This window comes from Camelus dromedarius, chromosome 15, assembly GCF_036321535.1.
Source record: "Camelus dromedarius isolate mCamDro1 chromosome 15, mCamDro1.pat, whole genome shotgun sequence".
NCBI lineage: Eukaryota > Metazoa > Chordata > Mammalia > Artiodactyla > Camelidae > Camelus > Camelus dromedarius.
The window spans coordinates 22,640,615-22,661,371 of record NC_087450.1 but is presented as its reverse complement, the minus strand read 5'-3'; the positions used below and the strand labels follow the sequence as shown (position 1 = coordinate 22,661,371).

The 20,757-nt window shown below is 37.7% G+C and overlaps 1 long non-coding RNA gene and 1 pseudogene across 1 annotated transcript in view; both read right to left on the bottom strand.

Moving 5' to 3' along the window:
- Positions 1–5,080, bottom strand: part of LOC116157376 (large ribosomal subunit protein eL28-like) — a 35,768-nt pseudogene extending 30,688 nt beyond the window's left edge.
- The window catches only part of LOC105097232 (uncharacterized), a 474,053-nt gene that overhangs the window by 213,224 nt on the left and 240,072 nt on the right, over positions 1–20,757 (bottom strand). The window lies entirely within an intron of this gene.

Here is a 20,757-nt window from a genome sequence, read left to right as displayed (position 1 = left end):
CACAGCTGAAGGAGAAGCCTTGCTACCCATATGGCCAAGATGAAAAGAGTGATGACAAGTTCCCTCAAAAACTCTTAAAAGTTTCTTCAGAAGTGGCACGTATCACATCACTTCTACTCACATCTCATAGTCCAAAACAATTCGCATGGCTAAGCCTGATCACAGCAGAGTCAAAACCAAAATCCCTGCAGAGGAAGCCCTAGTGGAGAGGGGCAGAAAGTATTTTTGAGCAATAATAAAGTATACCACAGAGCAGGGGACTGAGAAGGGTCAGCTTATATTTCTGAAAGATCAGTAACTTAAGGATAAAGAGGAAATTAAAGGACACTAAAATCACAAGTGGGGCAGCCAACGAGGAGTTCGTTGTAGGACTGAAGGTTAGAGAAAACAGTCACTTTAACCGAGGTGGCAGCGGAGGGAAGAAGCAAGCTGGATAGACGCAGGCTACACTTTGGCAACAGAAGAGACAGGATGACTTTGTTTCAAAACTGAATACCAGTGACACATGAATGACGTTAGCTCAGGGGTTTTGGACTTGATGGTATTTACCATTTATAACATACAAAAGGAGAAAGAAGTGAACTTAGAACCAAATGCAAGAATTATCTTAGTAGAAATGTTCACTCAGTAACCTAGGGAGTGGGTGGCCACTCTCTGCCTCCCTTGCCCTTGTTACAATGAAAGAGCATCGTCTAGAATCCAAGCTATTTAACCATGATAGACCTCAATTCCTTCAGTTTTCAAATTGAAACTATATCACCTACCCTTCTTAATTCAGAGGTCTAAAAAGTTTCACATACAAAATCTTCGACTTTCAAGAATGATTTCTCTCGATGAACCACTTCAAAGAATAAATGACAGTTTCCTAAGGAGGGGCATTCAACTTGGTATCAGAAGATTCTGATTTAATTTTGGCTGTGACTTTTATCTATTTATCTTGAAAAATATTTTAAGTACCCCTTATAATAACATAACCTTAGAAAAACTATTTAATTTTTCAGAACATCAATGTTATCAGCATCAAAAGTAAAATATTAATTACTTGCTTGCTGTTATGAGAATTAAATGAGATGAAGACTTACAGTCCTGGTTCAGGATCAGTTGAGTCTGAATGGCCTGCAATTATCAGATTGTGTAATGTTTAATTAACCTTTTTTATTTTGAGGTAATTGTAGGTTCATATTTTGTTGTAAGAAATAATTCAGAGAGATTTACATTTACCCGGTTTCCTCCCAATAGTGACATCTTCTAACATGAAGATACAACGTACCAGCCAAGATACTGACATTGACTCAGTTGAGATACAGAACATTTTCATCATCACAAAAATCCTTCATGTGTCTCTTTTATAACCACACGTACTTCCCTCTCACACTAGCCCTACTTTGATCCCTGACAAGCACTAATTATGTTTTCCATTTCTATAAATTTATCTTTTATGGAATGCTATAAAAATGGAATCATAACTTACATAACTTTGAAGGATTAGTTTTTTCACTCAGCATGACTCTGGAGATTCGTCCAGGCTGTTGTGTATATCAATATTTATTCCTTTTTCTTGCAGAGTAGTATGCCATGATATAGACGTCTTGTCGTTTATTTAATCATTCACTCATTGAAAAATTTCTGGGTTGTTTCCAGTTTGGGGCTATTAGAACAAAGCTGCATAAATACTCATGAACACATTTCTGAGTGAACATAAATTTTCATTTCTCTGGGATACATGTCTAGAAGTGCAAATTATGGGGTATGAGGGCTATCGTAGTTGCATTTAAAAAAAAAACTATAAAACTCTGCAGAGTGGCTGTATGATTTTACATGCCCACTGGCAATGTATGGATAATCCAGTTTTCCTTCATCCTTTTCAACATATGGTGATGTCACTTTTGTTTAAGCTGTTCTGAGAGGTGTACAGTGATAGCTCACTGTGGTTTTAATTTGTCTTTCCCTAATGGCTAATGATGCTGAACATCTTTCCATGAGCTAATTTGCCATCTGAATATTCTTTACAGGAAAGTATTTCTTTGAGATTTTTGCTCATTTTCTAATTAGATTTTTTTTTTAGTTTTGTGAGTTCTTTATATATTCTAGGCATTAGTCTTTTGTTGGACGGTTGGTTTGCAAATATATTCTTCCACTCTAGTTTGTCAAGTCATCCTCTTACTGAGATCTTTCATGGAACAAAAAGTTTTTAATTCTGATAAAGTCCAGTTCATCAGTTTTTCCTCTTATGGATCATGTTTTTGTTGTCAAGCTTTAAAACTCTTTGCCAATCCTTAAGTTCCCCAAGATTTTATCCAGTTCTTTTAAGCTTTGTAGTTTTTCACCTATATATCAAATTTGAGAATTGGTATCTTTACTATATTTACTCTTCCAATACATGAATACCTCTTGTCTCTCACTATATTCAGACATTCCTTGATTTATCTCATCAGCATTTTGTAGTTTTTAGCATGTAAATCCTGTACAGTTTTTGTTAGATTTTTACCTAAGTATTCCATTTTGTGAGCAATTAAGTATATTTTTATTTCAGTATTCATATGTTCATTTCTAGTATATTGAAATATAATTGATTTGATTTTTGTATGTTGATTTTGTATTCAGCAACCTTACTGAATTTAATGATTGGTTCTAGGAGTTGTTGTTGTTATTATTATTATTATGATGATTTCCTTGGAGTTTTCTACATAGACATACCATCTGCAAATAGGGACAATTTTATTCCCTTATTTCTGATCTGTATGCCTTTTTATTTTCTTTCCTTTCCTGTTGCACCGGCTAGACTTTCCATCGTTATGTTGAACAAGAATGATGAGAACAGACATCCTTGCTCTGTTCCTGATCTTAGAGAAAAGCATTCAGCCTTTCACCACTAAGTATGTTAGTTGACGGTTTTCTATCAAGTTGCAGAAGTCCCCCTCTACTCCTATTTTTCTAGTAGTTTTTTTTTTTTAATCATGAATGGGTATTGGATTTTTTAAAATTAGTTTTTCTCCATCAGTTGATACAATCATGTGATTTTTCTTCTTTAGCCTGTTAGTGTAGTGGATTTCACTGACTGATTTTTGAATACTGAACTAATCTCACACCCCAGGAAGAAAGCTCACTTGGTCATGGCACATACGTCTTGTTTTATATTGTTGAATTCTATTTGCTAATATTTCAAAGGGTTTTTGCATTTATTCATAAAAGATATAGGCCTGCTGTTTGTTTGGTTATGTACTGTTTTTTGTCTGATTTTCATATTAGAATAATACTAGCATCATACAATGAAATAGAAAGTGATACTCCTTTTCTGTTTTCTGGAAGAAATTGTGTATAACTGGTGTTAATTATTCTTTAAATGTTTGCCAGAATTCTCAGTGAAACTCCTGGGCCTGGTGAATTCCTTGGGGGAACTTCTAAATGATGAATTAAATTCCCTTAATAGTTATAAAGTTATTCAAATGATCTAGTTCATATTGTGTCAGTGCGGTATTTTGTGTTTTTCAAGTAATTGGTCTTTTTCATTTCATCCAAGTTGTCAAACTGATGTGTGCAGAGTTGTATATAGTATTCCCTTATTATCCTTTTAACATCTAAAGGCCTGTTGTGATTTCCCCCATTTAATTTCTGACAATGATAATTTATGTCTTCTCTCTTTTTCTCTTTGTCAATCTTGTCAGAGATTTGTCAACTTTATTGATCTTTTCAAACAGCCAAATTTTTGTTTTATTGACTTTTCTCTATTGCTTTCCTGTTTTCAATTTTATTGGTTTCCAGGTTTATATTATTTCCTCCCTCTGCCTGCTTTGGATTTATTTTGTTCTTCTTTTTTCATGTTCTTGAGGGAGGAGCTTAGATTACTGATTGAGCCTTTTCCTGTTTTTAATTGTGTGCATTGAATTCTATAACATCCCTCTCAGCACTGCTTTAGCTGTGTACCACAGATTATAATATGCTGTATTTTCATTTTGGTTGAGTTCACTACTGTGTGAATTCTCTCCTTCCCAATAGGCCTCCAGTGATGCTCAGAGAAATTAAGTGATTTTCCCAAAGCCACCTAGGTAGCAAGTGGCACAGATCAGATTGGAACTCACCTAGTTGAAAGCCTTGGCTCCTAAAATCTATTCTTCACCTTTCCCTAGAGCTCTGTGGCCGGTCCCCAGGCATGTAGTACAGATATGATGGCCTCCCTGCTGATTACTTCCTCCCACACGGCCTCCATCATGATGTCATTTAGGTGTGCATTCCTGAGGGTCCTGAGTCTCCACTAGGTCTCCTCTGACACCTCCCCAGTGGGGAAAGTGGGAGATGCCTCATTACTGCTGCCTCTCTTCTCTGGCCCTTTGACTTGAGACACCAAGCTTTTGTTGGTGTTTCTTTTACCAGTGCCTGATGGTCTTTTCAAAGCCAGCTCCTTCTGCCTCGAGTCTGAGAGCCATATGAGGCAAAAATAAAACCCAATGAGCTGACACAGTGTTGCTCCTTTCTTCCTGATGTCCATAGTCTGCTCCCTTCTCTTCACCTCTCAGAACCTTCCTATGCTTGTTTTGTTTATAATACCCAGGATTTTTACTCATATATAACAGGAGAAATAGGGAAGATATACATCTCCTTCATCATCTTGAAAGCAGAAGTCCATATTGTACCAATTCTCAAAATTTTAATGCACACATTTTTCTTTAGAATAAACAAACATTTTTGAGAGTAGCATGTGTTCACTTACATTAAATTAGTGAGAACAGTATTTTCTACACAGGAGACCAGATTCCAGGTCACCTAAATTCATATTGATGGTTCTAACCAGCTGTTTTTCAGCGATAAGAAGCATTTTGTTGCAAGTGTGTCAACCAGACTTATACTTTATTTCAGGATATGAAGAAAGAATTTCACTAAAGAAAATACTTGGCATGGAGAAAATTATAGAGCAGCTATTCAAACACTGACTTGGAGCTGATGGTGTAAGGATATTCTGGCTGTGAAAAACCAGAGCCATTTGGTCAAACCCACAGATTAAAGTGCACTTGCATCCTGCAGTCTTCTCGGAGTCAGCTGCGTTTGTGAGACTGGGCGGTTTAGTGACAAACGGCAGAGCCATCGCTGCCCTAATTTGAAAGCAGTTGATGGCTTCCACTGTTAAGAGCCATTATCACAAAATGATGCAACACTTATCACAGCAGCTGCTGCCAACACCCCCCTTCTCTCACATCCCATGCTATGTGAATTCCAGGTGACGGATATCAGATTGTTTTCAGTGAGAACTGGTTGACATGTTCTGATAGAAAACAGATCCCCTTGTTCCTCTCCAGATAGGAAGGGTCTCCCCATTCCATATAACTGAAGGTCTGACAGAGAATTCCGGTTTCAAGCAAGGGTTATTCAGCAACAGACACAGCAAATCACCTCACCTTCCCTGTTAGCCTGGGTACATCGTCAGCAAGATGACCAGATTTAACAAATGAAAGTGCAGGACATCCAGTTAAACCTGAATTTCAAATAAAACAATAATTTTTTAGTGTAAGTATATCCCAAATACAGCATGAGAGAAACTGGAACAAAAAAGTGTCTGTTGTTTATCTGAAATCCAAATTTAACTAGGATCTTATATTTTATCTGGCAACCAGACCTCAAAATCCTTCTTAACACTGCATTTCAGGTAACTCTTATCAATCTGTTGCGATTTGCCGGTTGCATAAACCATAGAGGGGATCAGAAGTATAGAAAAGAGGGGACAAGTAGGGGTTTTAGAGCAGGGAGTGACATAAAGAATGTATGTCTAAGAAATGAGGCACTGGCAGTATCTTGTCTATAAGAGTAAAGCAATTTTTCTGTTTCCTACTCGCAGCAAAATTACTGAATAGTTTCCAGTTACATGTTAATCACTTAAACATTATTATTAAAGACCAAGTTTCTGTGTGTGACTGTGTTGCTTCTCTAATATAGAGGTTCACAAAGAATAATTCCCTAGACCAGCACCGTCAGCATCACCTGTGAGATTCTTAGAAATGCAAATTATCAGGTCCTTTCCTTCCCCAATCCCAAGACCTCCTAAATCAGATATTCTGGAGCGAGGGCCCAGGAATCTAGGCCTAAAAGCCTTCTGGGAAATTCTGGTACACTCAAAGATACACCCAAGTCCTAACCCCCCAGAACCAGGAATGTGACCTTATTTGGAAATACGGTCTTTGCAGATATCATTAGGGTTCTTGAGATAAGGTCATCTTGCATGAAGGGTGGGCCCTAAATCCAATGACTGGCATCCTTATGAGAGAAAGAAAAGGGAGATTTGACACCTGGAGAAAGAAAAAGAAGGCCATGTGAAGATAGCTGCTATTAAAGAACAAAATTCAGCCAAGTAAGTTTGAAGATCTAACTGGCTCTGTTAGGCAATTCGTGAATCAGGCAGCAACCCATCCGGCAACCAGAAGGTGCTCCGAAGAACTGCATAAAACGGAGTTTTTATAGGAAGAAAAGTGAGGCAACAGAGTGATTAGCAAAAGAAAAGAAAGGATTATTTTAGGTCAGGACATTTGTAGGGGCGGGGTGGGGGGGGTAGGAATGGCAACGGCTTTATCTTGCAGATTGCTTCTTCATCCTCTAAGGGAGGGAGAGGGCCTACCTACAGATGACCTCTCTGGTGCTGACCAGAACACTCCGGGCTGGACAGGACTACACTCCTGCTGAAGACCAAAACTAGAGCTAAGTCTTGGTTTGCTGTTGTGGGGGTCATTTGCATCCTGTTATTTCAATTTCTTTTGTTTTAACAACGCAGAGATTGGACTTACACAACGTCAAGCCAAGGAATGCCCAGGGCTGCTGGCAGCCATCGAGGCGAGGAGAGAGGCACCCAAGGATTCGCCCTCTGAGGGGGAGGGAGATTCTGCCTCCAGAGGGAATCAACTCAAGAGGCACCTTAATTTTGGACTTTTTCGGCCTTCAGAACTGTGAGTACAGATATTTCCTGTCTTTTAAGCCTCCAAGTGTGTGGTGATTTGTTATGGCAACCCTGCAGACTAATCCAGAGGGAACTGAGGAACCTAGCGATGTCGCATGAGCCTGAACAGGTAACCAGGCGTCAGATCATGAAGATTTGTATGTTATGTGCTCAGCAGCCTGGACGTTTTCAGACATTGCAGTGTAAGCCCTGACCGTTGTTTTTACTTTTATTTTTTTTTTTTTGCCAATGCAAGCGCCTGGCTTAACTTTGATTGCCCAGGTAGCCACTTCAAATAGATATCCGCTTCGAAGATGGCTATCTCGGGTAAACACATGGCCAGCCACAGGGCTGGACAAAGCCCAGCCACCTCCCCGCCCAGTTTTACAGCTCCTGATTGGTATCTATAACCGACCTTTTGGGGCTACTTGTTTTTTTCTTTCTCTTCCCACAGTTTAAATTCCCACTCTTATGTTTTAAATTCACCAAGAAAGAGTGAGCCCAGGGGACCTTAGGTCCCCCACCCTCAACCCTAATAAAAGCAGGACCCCAGACCTGCACTCTCTCTCTCTCTACCTGTGACCTGGCTCTGGCCCCAGGTGTGCCGTGTAATTTCCAGGACTTGTAAGTAATAAACCCTTTTTCAAAGTTTCCTGATGGTTATTGCTGAAGTGCACCTTGCAGTCATAATAAGAACGCTAAGGGCTGGTCTAGTCACAAAATTGGCCATCCATAGCCTGAGATGGGTGCACAACAGACGGGCTGTGATCTGTTGATCACACTGATGATCTCTGAGGAGGGAGACGAATGATCAGATCTGAGTATTAGATTGTTTCGGTGGTAGAATGGAAATGAAAGAAAAACTGATAAAGAAGCTATCTTAACAGTTCAAATGGGAAAAGTCAGTTAAGTTTACTGGCTTCAGGGATAGAGAGAAGAGAGAAAGGATATGAGGGATAAATAATAGGATGGACAGGACGTGTGCTTCTTAAATATGAAATGTGAGAAGGCAGGAAAATTTTGTATTCCTATCACAAGTACTATTTTGTATGCTAATATTATCACTTAGTGATATAATAGGGAACTTAAAGCAATGCTTTTAAATATTATTATATAATATCACTTAATAATTGAATTATAAACCATCATAGAGATGAACTATGATTTGTATAACCAAATTCTTATTTTTCTCAATTTTTAAATGTCTCATAAAAGCAATATTGCAGTTAATATTGTTGAATACATATTTTCACACTTTTCTAATTATTTCATTATTTCCTTAGAATAAATTCACAGATTGAATAAAATATAAGTAGATTTTAGAGTTTTTTTTTTAACATATTGCCATTTTGCCCTCTTGATAGTTTTGTTTCTTTTTATTATTTAAACATCCTCCAGCCATGCAGGACAGAGGCTATATATTTATTCTCTCCCAGAGTATTGACATTCTGAAAAATTACATATCTCCGATAGGCAAGAGATGACACAAATTGCTGTTGTATTTACATTGCTCTACTTAGCATTAGACTGAGTAGTTTTGCATGGTGTTCACCGACTTTTTGCACGTCTTCCTTCTCCTGGTATGCCCTGTGCTCATTTTGCTGTTGGGACTTCCTTCCATTGATTCTGAAGAAAGTTACTACATATCAAGTATTATGATTCTTTGTCAACAATTCTTACGCATATTTCCCTATCATTTTAGTTTTGTTTTTTATTTTTATGCTCTGCCATGGACTGAACATTTGTGCCCCTAAAATTTATATGCTGAAATGCTCAGTTCCCAGTGAGGGATGGTTTTTAGAGACTGCACCTTTGGGAGGTAATTAGAGGAGCCCTTATGAATGGAATCAGTGCCCTTATAAGAGAGGCCCCTGAGGACTCCCTCACCCCGTCCACAATGTGAGGACCCAGCAAGAAGCTGGCCATCCGTGAACCAGGCTTTGACCTTGGACTTCCCAGCCTCCAAAACAGTGAGAAGTAAGAGTCTGTTATTTGAGCCACCCAGTCTACGGTATTTTTGTTATAAAGCGGCCTGAGTGGACTAAGACATGCTCTCTTTCGATTCACAAAAATATTCAATCTTTTTTGTAATTTAATCTATCGATATTTTCCCCTATGGATGATGCCTTGCACGCCAAGGAAGTTTTCTTTACTCTAAAACTTTGTGAACATTTTGGTGTATGTTCTTTTAATACTTCGACTTTTTATGTAAACAGTTAATTCATCTTAAATTTATTCAGAAAAAAAAATATAAAATACTGATCTGCATTCCCTCTTCTTGTCATGTACTTAGCTACTGAATCAACACCACATTTGAAGCCACAACAGGTTTGAATAACGGCTAAAATTACCCACCAGAAGAGAGAAACCCTATTTACTGTGAAAGTGATTCTCTTATTTCTCAGTAGTAAGATGGAACGGTTGTGGATGAAAGCCTGATTTGAGTTGATTCACAACAAACGGCAGGGAGGCTTGGAAATAAAAATGGGAACAATTCTTTTGAAGAGTTTTGCTTTATGCTGCAGCAGAGAAATATGGTACAGCTGGAAGAAGTGCAGACAGAACTTATAAATTCTTTTAAATAATTCTTCACACAGCTTTTTTTTTTTTTTTTCTGGAGGTTGGATGAACAATTCTAAATGAGAGACATGGATACACATTGAAAGATAATGGCTCTTGTCATCAATGTAGTCTCTCTTCCTCTTCAAGATCCCATGGGAAGGATTGTAAAAATGCAAAAAACACATAGATCCACAGTACTGCAAAAAGTATAGAACTATGTCATTTCCAGGGGAGGTAGTTTGACAAATTTCTGGACTCCACACAAGCTCCGATCTTCCCGGTGTGGCTATGAAAAAAGAGTGACCATGAGTGGCTCCAAGGAGTTTTTTCAGGGCAGCAAACTGGGTGGATAAGAGAATGATGATCTACATGGATGGCTGGAGCCCTCAATCCCATTTACCTATCATTTTGCAAGACTTATCTGGTTCTCTGGAGTGATGAAACAAATGATTGGAATAGAGAAGAAAGGCAAAATCTGAGATACAGCTGAACTTTGCAAACATCTGGTGGTAGGGATACTAGACAAAATACAAAAAAAAAAAAAATACAGGGTGTGTGAATTTCAGATATACAACAGAGTAAGTATTTCCAAAATATTTCATGTAACATACACACATAACATGAGTAATGTTGTTAACATTTAACAAGCCATCCTTTATTTTTATTTACTAAATCCAGAAACTCTACTTAGCAAAGTCAACTTGGCAAATTTGGAGGTCCTGCCCTGTCATCTTAGAGGAAAGTCTGCATGACAATGAAATGATGCATTTACCCCTACTGTAAGTCAACTATGATTCAATTTAAAAGAAGAAGAAGAAACCTATCAAACACAAAGGAAATCTTCACCAGCTAACTGGTCAACCAGTACTTAATTAATAAATATAAATGGTGAAACAAGGATCAACAACATTTGAGGAAAAGCAAAACAGAAAAACCATGATGAGAAGCAAAATAAGAACTGGCCTTAATAATACAGGCAGCAGAAGAAAATGTAAAAAAGAGTTCTAAAATTTCCCTTGACATAATTATTATCACTAGTGATGAAACAGACTATTCATCACTAACAACATAATAAAATATCCCAAAAAAAAAAAAAAAAAAACCTGAGGGAAAAAACCCACTGGATTTGCTGATTAGAATAAATCCTCAATTTCAAAAGATACAACAAAGATCTTTTTGATATTAACAAGTTGATTATATCTTTTAGATGAGAAAAATAGTTATGCCTTATTTTGAAAACACATTAACAATTTGAAATCATCCTTATAAATATCAAAATAGCTTGACATAGAGAAGTTTCTAGATAATTTGCCATAAAAATCACCAAGATATCAAATAGTTTTGCTTTTTTAATGTCTGTTTTCATGTATAGATGCATCTCTCTCTATATATACATATATATGGATACATATATAGAGATACATATTTATCTATCTAGATAGGTAAATCCTCTTTTGATGACATTACAGCTCTTAAAAAAAATAACTATCATTGGGTGGGAAAACATTATTTTGCACAAAAACATAAAATATAGTTTGTATTAATATATTGATATTTTTACAGAAATGCTAGTTGTAGGATATTTTAAAAGTTAAAGAATAAATATTTGAATGTTATTGAGAGGATTCTTTAAAATATAGCTAAACTTAGGTTTAATTAAAAAATAAGAAAAGAAGACCAGTATATGCTTTTCCTGTGGTTTCTTCTATGACAATATAAGCACCATGAGGGCACAGATTATTACTTCCTTTCATTCACTGCTGTATCCCAAGTACACAGAATAGTACCAGGATCTAGTTAAGTTGCTCAATACACATTTGGTGGGTGAATGAATGAATGAATGAATCACTATTTAAAGTGATTTATTTAGTTAATCCACTTGAAGAAAATTACTACCTTCAATTCCTCAATCAGCCAAGAAAAATACAGACCAGACTTAGATCTAACCTATTCAGCAAAAGTGGAATTCTGTCATGAAATTATAATCATAAACTTCATGTTTCCAACCACCACACTTTAAGTTCCCTTAGAGAGGGGAGTCGGAGGTACAGTAAAATCAGGAAGAAGCAGCAAACCAGTTAGGGGATTCTCTTCACTAGCTCTCTGAAGTTTATCATCCTCGAGCAATTTACCTGGGGTCCAGTAACCATGCGACTCCTGGTGAAAGGATGCAGGATGCACCCACACTTCATGAGCCACAGTGGCTCCATTCATTGGCTGTTAATGGACCACTGGTGCCTCCAAGCTCCTTACTGCCCTTTGTTAACACGGCTTCATGTCTGCTTCTCTTTCTTACTAAAAGGTCGGGTCTTGGAAAATCACTGAAGTTTGTTGATGGGGACTTTTCTTTTAGGATAAAAGAATATAGTTTCCCAGATGCTAACTGGGCTTGAAAGTAGAAACAAAGTTTAGAGAACAGAGAAGTAACACGTGTTTGATGTTTATTCCGACAACATTATATGTAAATGATTCTCTTAACAGGTTAATGTTTGGTAAGGTCCTCAGGTCCAGAGCTCAGTTTTGCAGCACTTGGAATTCTATGCTGTTAATATTCCAGAGAGACGATGGAGGTGTTATTAATTTTTTACACTAGCCTATTGTGCAGTTTATATAGTTTTTCAGACAAGAAAGTGATACTTGTACTTTGTAAAATACAGGGAATCAGAAATAAAATATAAAAATTGCATAAAGCATATATACTATAATATACTAACCACTTTAAATGTGTAACATCTTTCTGAGCTTTTCTTTCCTTGAAAAACATTTTTTAAAATGTCATAGTTCTAAAAAAAAAATAAAATAAAATAAAATAAAATGTCATAGTTCTAGCGAGAGAAATACTACAGACAGTTTCTTCCCCTTCTTCAAGGTAGGATTTTATGAGTTCCGGTGGAATACTGACTGGTTCTGTTTACAGAATCTCTCCCAAAGTGGAACCAAATCTATGAATTCTGTTTTTTTTTTTATATGCATGCAGGGGAGGAATTTTCTCTAAATTATCAAACAAGAAAAAAGTGACATGGAAATTTTTCTTTCATACTAAAACAACTTCCTTTGTCTCCCAGTCCTTCTCTCTACAAATGGCTCATGGAAACTTAGAAGATGCTGAAGAATTGTTGACAAAACGCCATTTCTTTTGCCCTAATTCTATATATTTTTTTCTTTCAACACACAAAATTTGAGTTTAATAATCTTCAGTATCAAAGGATGATGTATAAGTTTGGGCAAATCAACCTGCTTTACTTTCCAAATTGCTTTCAGAAACCTGATTTTTATTTTTAAAGCTAAATTCACATGCTTAAAGGGTAAAGAATGAAAGAGATAGAGGTGAGAGGGAGGGAGAAAGGAGCAAACTGAAGGTACATCCTATCGATTACATCACGGCACAAATTCTATTTTATTGCTTTGAAAATAGTGACATCTAGTGGATTCAACGTATTAATACATGATGCCTCGGTGTCAGAATTCATTGCCATTGTAAAAAAAAAAGTGTAATTATATAGACAGAAAATCATGAGGATTTTCTAGCAATCAAAATTCAACGATCCACTTTCAGATATCTGTTCATCTGCTAATAAAAGTTCCACGCAGAAAGTGACTTTAGTTTGAAAATCGCAAATATTGTCAAATAAGGAAAAATATTACCAGTTTAGCCTTGAGGAAGGTTAAACAAGGGCGCAGATTCTGAGGCTGCTTAGCCTAGGTAGATTATGAGAACAGACCTCTTTCAGCATTTTCTGCCCATAGTTACATTACAGTATTTGCCAACCACAAATTAATACAACATATATTTGCTTCCCATTTGATTTCCAGCGCATCTGTCTACAACACACACTTTGATTATGAATTAATCGAAGTAATGGTATAAACCTCTAGATGAACAGTGACTGTTTTGCTTGCATTACAATTCTTCATCACACCTGCTATGGAGACTACTAATCTATGTTTGGCACTCTGCCTTTTACAAAGCAGTAATAGTGTTGCCATTTTATAGTAAGTAAAGCAAATCCCAAAATATTTAAGTAAATTAGCTAAACCAACAAAAGCAACTTCAACAAGAGAGCCAATGAGTCCAAGGGGACAGACCACCTCCTTTCCCCACTATCCTCCCCTATGGAAATTCCAGGGCAAAAAAACAGCCGACACAATGCGGGCTCCTGGAATACAAGGAAATAATCCCAATTTAGATGGAATCCAGAGACAAAAGGGAATTATAACGGTATCGACAGCCATCACTACCATTTATGGAGTACCTTCTTCCGCAAATACTAATCTAAGAAATAATTACTCAGTTAATAGAGGAGGCATTTGCAGGACCTAGAGATTAAATAACTTAGCTAAGGTCATGACGCTAGCACCCTCACAGTAAAACTACTGTGTCCTTCTGTCAGCACAGGGAACAGCCAGTACCACATAAACCCAGAGTTTTAAAATAGAAGTTTCTCACTTGTATAATTGTTCAGTTTCAATTAAGCAATTTTAGATTTTAAAAAGTATTCTATTTCGATTTGTTCCTTAATGCTGCTGCTATTTTTAAAGCAAGATCTGCTGAAGAGAGAACTAGAATTGGAATCAGAAGACTGATAACTGATGTATTAAAATCATGACGATACCCATAAGTTGGATTTCTTACTCCTTATCTGACCAGTTCCTTAAGAGACACACACACACACATACACACACACTCACATACACCCCGCAGGCATAATTTTTCATTTGCCTAATTTCTTCCTAAGTAGGAAGAATGCCATTTTTTAAAGTACATTTGTTTCTTTGAGTTAAACATGGGATATTAAACTCAGGCAGTACAATATGTACAGAGTAATAGGAATAATATAAAAGAGGTACAGGGCAAGTTACCAAACACCAACAAATTCACAGTATTATCGGAGTCAAAGGGCTTACACACCTTATATTTGACTTAATTTTCAAATTTTCTTAAGGCTTATCCTAATCATTTCCTTTATTACTTCTGTGTCGGGAAGGATGCTGTTAGGAGGAAAAAGGCAGCACATTCTACTTCAGTGATGTGAGAATCGTTTAAAAAGATAATTGGCAAAATTTGGACGGAGCATGGAAACAAAAAGGAATAGTACAGTTAGGAAGCACAGGGGAACTTTTAGCTCTTTAGCCTGAAGGAGGAGGGGAGGGAGCAGTAACTGGAACCTGGAGAGAGAGACAGAGGGACAGTGACAGACGCAGAAAGTACTGCCACATACCTGGTGGAAATGGCCAAGTGACCTGGCCAGATAGAGGTGACCTCTCAGGGAAGAAACTGGGAATACAAACCAATCTCTGGTCCCCGCCATTGCTCAGCACGGCTGGTCACAACCAGGAGACAGGGAGCACGACTGGCCAGAGGCGTCTGCTCATGCCATTCATATAACTCAGCTTTCCAGGCAGCATGGGGAAGAGGGGAGAGCGGATCCAGAAGGATAGATGAGACAGATCTGCCCCACCTTCCCACGGCACTTGTGCGTTCTACTCGGGGGTGTGCTGGGGCTGGGATTGTGCACACCTCTTCCCAACTCCACTTCCAGTGACTTCACATTGCTGCCTTGAAATTGGCCATGGTGGGAGTATTTACAACATGAAAATCTGCAGATATGACAAATGAAGCATTTTCATTTTTCTCCTGGGTTGCTGTTTGTTAAAAAACGACAAGAACACCACTGGTTCTGCTCATTGTAGCCCTTCAGATATATATTTGTTACAGATGTTCCAAAGCAACTTGATTGTTTTTAATGCATGAAAGATATTTTATAAAAAAGGAAATGCAATGTCTGGTAAATGTGTATTTCCCCAATTTTTATAGGTTGAAAGAGTGGGAGAGTAAGATTGATACTGTCATTCATAGCCATTGATTGTGACCAAAGCAAATATCTAACAATGGAAGTCTAAATTAAATTATAATACAGACATACCATGGAATACTATTTAGTGGTTAAGAACATATAAAGAAACTCTCTATACACTAGTATGCAGAGATGTCCAAGATGTATTGAAGTATTGTTAACTGAGAGTGACAAGAGGCAGAATTTTATCTGTCATGTCATTTATCATATATCATCACTCTCTGCGACTATAAGCACAAATTTATTACATTTATAAAAAGAAATATTGGAAGGATAAACCAAAGACTAACAAAAATGGATACCTATGGGGCTAGGGAAGGAATGAATGCAGAGGATGGTGATAAAAGTAAGAATTTTCTGGATAAACTTAATATATGTTTTTGGTCATAAAGCCTTTTAAAAAAGCTAATTCCTAAAAATTGAAACCAGACAGAAATAAGTGGATCTAATTGTACCTCAAGCTGATAAGATGACACAGATAAAAGGATTTTTTAAAAAGTGGCTTCTGAACACAGCCTTAGGAAATACATTTTAAGGGAAAAACAGAGCTGAAAGAATCTTAAACTTCATCAAGTGCTCTAACTACTTGTAATGATATTTTATTACTTCGAAAATATTTTGAATATAATGAAATGCAATGCAAAAAAGAAGTATGTTAATGTTGTTAACATAATGTTGAAAAGGTATTCAGTTATAAGAAAAAAAAGATAAAAGCATAAAATAAAATGATGTTATATAATGTTAAATTTGCGTTGGCGATATCAAAATGAATTTATGATATTTTCCCTTTTAACTTATGTTATTGGAAAGCCTGAGAAGCAATGACAATCTAGCACCCTAAATATCCTTCCTCTCTTTAGAAACAGGACTCCTTTGCAGATTCCATGCCCGGAACAGGAAGCATCAGGATGACCCAGGGTATTGAGTCATGACAGAAAGTAAGGACATTTGTTGGGAAAGACAGTTGTTCGACTCCTCACCCAGCCACATAAAAATGAGCCTTGCGCTAGAAAACTTCCTTACCAAGAGATAAGGAGCCCTCATGGTCTGTGTGGGATTATCTTTCTCTGTTTCAGACTCAATATAAGCTCCATTGTCTTGTTCAAGCATGTGTCTCATATGGCATCTGGCCAAGCACCTATGATATCACTTCACAGGTGTTGGGAAGTGAAGAGGGGAGAACAGGGTCCTTCACCCACAGCTTAAAAGGGGTCCATGTAGACCATCACCCCGTGTCAGCTGAGGGAGGTGACCTGCTGGCCAGGGGGGAGCCAGTGTCCACTACTGGAGCTCATCTTGCCCCATCTCTTCTCTATGTGAGTAAAACTGTTTCACTGTAAAACTGTGAGTCATGTCTTTCTTGGTGACCTGAGCCATGGAGTGGTTTGACTTCCGGGATTGCTGCTCCTAGTGGAGTGGGATTCCTCCCTGGAGGCAATAACTATTGCCATCAGCTTGACAAAGTTGTCAACACAGAGGAACCAGTATGAAGGACTCTCATGTGCCAAAGAGGGGACAACTTGAGCCTCAAAAAAACAATGAATGCAATGAATAAACACTCACTAAATATATTTTTTAAGTCAATTTGTGTTGATACTCAATTTTGATAGAGAAATCCAACCAAAAACAATGACAACAATTAAGAAATTTGGAAATAACCTGGGCACCAACACTTAGTGTGAAGATTGCAAATTAAAAGGAAATAAATAAGCATTTAGTCTATCTTTCCTTGTATGGACTGTTAAAATGAAGAAAAAAAAATCCATACAGAAGACTTCCTATTATAATAAAGAATATGAAAGAATTTTTTAAATGACAACTTTGCAAACTTTAATGAAATAACTGATTCAGGCAGCAATCATTAGTTAAACAAATTAATGAAGAACTTTACAATAATTGGACCCATTGATCAATGTCAGTACCATTAAAAAATATGAAGACCTTCTGATGTGATTTCAGATGAAGCTTTGCCAATAGTAAAGTGTTCTTGCCCAAAGAGTTGAACCTGAAACTAATAAAGCCTTTTGCGAGAACCCTGTTTTATAAGGAAACATAGGGAATAAAGGAATGTGTTAAACAGTGTGGAGGCAAACAAACGTATTCACATTTGGAATGTGGGACATTTATAAGACAAATAACCTAGTTTCTACAATGTTAATGCTATTTTACATAAAAGTGAAAGAGAAATGGCCAAAAGATTTTAATAGACACTTCATCAAAGAAGATACAAAAATGGCACAGAAACGCATGAAGAGATGTGCAGCGTCATTAGTAACCAGAGAAACATAAATTAAAACCACAGTGAGAGGACCTTGGCCAAGATGGTGGAGTAGGAAGACCCTGAGCTCACCTCGTCTCACAGACACTTCCAAATTACAGCCATTTGTGGAGCCACTAGAGGCGAGAAAGACCAGAATCTAACAGAAATGATCTCCTACCACTAAAGTGATAAAGAAAGAACCCCAACAAGACAGGTAAGAGGGTAAAGTCGGAGTAGAGTCAAGACCCACTGGGCGCCCCCTCCCCAAACGGGAGATAATTACAATTGCAGAGACTGAGTCCCATATCAGGCTCCCCAGCCCAGGGGTCCCGCAGTAGAAAGATGAGCCGCCATAATGTTTGGATTTGAAGGCTGGTGGGGCTTACTTTCAGGAGACACAGAGGCAGTGGTAAGTAGAGACTCCACCCTTAAAGGGCACACACAAAATCTCACGTGCTCCAGGATCCAGGGCAAGAGCAGTCATTTAAAAGGAGCCTGAGTCAGACCTACCTGTTGATCTTGGAGAGTCTCCCAGAGAGGCACCAGGTAGCTCACCATGAGGAGCTCACTCTCAAAACAGATACTGCTGGCAGCTCACTCTACCACGTGGTGCTGGCAAGCCCTATTTTGGAATCTCTCCCTAGCTCATTAGTACCCTGATCCAGCCTCACCCACCAGCAGGCGGACTGCCTGAAGATTTCCTGAGCCTTTAGCCACTCCAGTACATGGCCCTGTCCACCAAAGGGACCGCGACCTGGCCCCCACACATCAGTACACAGGCACTAGCCCCAGGATCCCCAGGGCCCTACACCAGAGACCCTGGCACCCAGCTTCAATCACCAGTGAGCCAGTACTATCTCCAGGATCCCTTGGGCCCCAGCCACAATCACCAGCAGGCTAAGACCAGCTATGAGACCCCCTGGGCCCCTCAGCCAGCTGCACTGACGTAAATTGTAGCAATTGGTTTCAGATCTGTCTCCCAAGGCAAAGGAACAAAAAGCAAAATTAAACAAATAAGAACATAATTAAACTTAAAAGTTTTTGCAAAGCAAAGGAAGCCATCAACAAAATGATGAGACAACCTACTGAATGGGAGAAAACATTTGCAAATGATGTGACCAATAAGGGGTTAATATCCAAAATATCTAAACAGCTCATACACCTCAATATCAAAAAAAAATATACAACCTGATTAAAAATGGGCAGAAGACCTGAAAAGACAATTTTCTAAAGAAGACAACAGGCATATCAAAAGATGTCCCACATCACTAATCAACAGAGAAATGCAAATCAAAACCACAGAGAGATATCACCTCATACCTGTTAGAATGGCTATCATCATAAAGACCACAAATAACAAACATCGGCGAGGATATGGAGAAAAGGGAATCCTTGTACATTGTTGGTGGGAATGTAAAATGACGCAGCCAGTATGGAAAACAGTATGGAGGTTCCTCAAAATACTAAAAATAGGACTACCATATGATCCAGCAATTCCACTCCTGGGCATGCATGTGAAGAAAACAAAAATCACTAATTTGCAAAGATGCATGCACCCCAATGTTCATAGCTGCATTATTTACAATAGCCAAGATATGGAAGTTACATAAGTGTCCATCAATAGATGAATGGATAAAGATGATGTCACACACACACACACACACACACACACACACACAAAATACTACTTAGCCATGAAAAAGAATGAAATTTTGCCATTTGCATCAATATGGATGGACTTGGAGGGCATTAGTGAAATGTCATACAGAGAAAGACAAATACTGTATGATATCACTCATATGTGGAATCTAAAATATAAAAAAAAAATAGTGAATGTAACAAAAAGTAACAGTCTCACAGATACCGAGAACAACCTAGTGGTTGCCAGCGGAAAGAGAGAAGGGAGGAGGGGCAAAATGAGGTAGAGGATTAAGAGATACAGATTTCCACGTATAAAACAAATATGCTACAAGGGTATATTGTACAGCAAAGGGACTAGAGCCAATATGTTATAATAACCTTAAATGAGATATAATCTATAAAAAATATGAATCACTATGTTGTAATCCTGAAGCTAATATAATTCATACATGGCATATACTTAGAACTTGGAATATATGACATAGGACACTGAGTTTTCTTGTCAAGGTCTATCAAACAGAAGAAGCAACCCGGAAAAACATGGTATAAGGAATGCCCCTTCTTGCCCCTTTTTTTTTTAATATGAATTGTCATATGGGAGGTGGACTCAGCTGGGGAGAAAATCTATGTTGCTACTATATTTCGGGCTTTCCTTCCACATCTGCATCAGAAGGGCTGTGACACTGCCTGAATCTCACAGCAAGGGGTTTGTCATGAATCTCCAGAGATAGTTTCTGGCCAGATGAATTCTTCCTCCTTCAGCAGTTGTGTTTTGTTGGTTTGTAAGTTATCCAGATCCCCCATGTCCTGATAGCACTAACAATGCAGATACTCTTTGTAATTTTTCTTGGAAATTATCTTGTGACTTAACTGAAGGTAAATCTACTTGAAGAGGTAAAATGGTTTTTATTTACCTAAGGGTTTTTCTAGAAAAAGAGTTATAAATTAAATATATTGTGATGAAAATTGTATCTTTTCTGCATTTGATGATTTTTTTTTTTTTTTTTGGTTTGATTCAAAAAAACAGTAGGAGGAACTGAATTTTCCATGCTGCCTTAACAAGAACTTTTACTTCCTCCTGCTTCCTACATTTTGGACATTTCACTGCTTATTAGAATCTTAGAGTCTCCACCAAGAATAATGAAGAGGTTAGAAATAAAGATTTTGGCTGGTGGAAAGGACTGTCACAATGATTGATGCAGTGACTAACAAAAGCTTACCAAGTATATAGAAATTTTCTTATTATAATGTCTCCTTATGACTCAGAGTTAGCTAAGTTCTGGTTATGTATACAGAGACACTTGTTGTGATTACATGTCAGGAATCGTCATAATTCACAAGTGATTTTCTTTGTGTAAAATGTCTAATATTATTTACTTTATGGTGAAGTTTTTTGTTTCATATGTATCAAAGATTTTCAGTTTCTGAGGATCTTCAATATCCAGTGATGCTTGTCATCATGTCTGGTCCTTTCCCATGCTAAAAATAAGTTTGGTTGGCTTGAACAAAGATTCACTGTATTC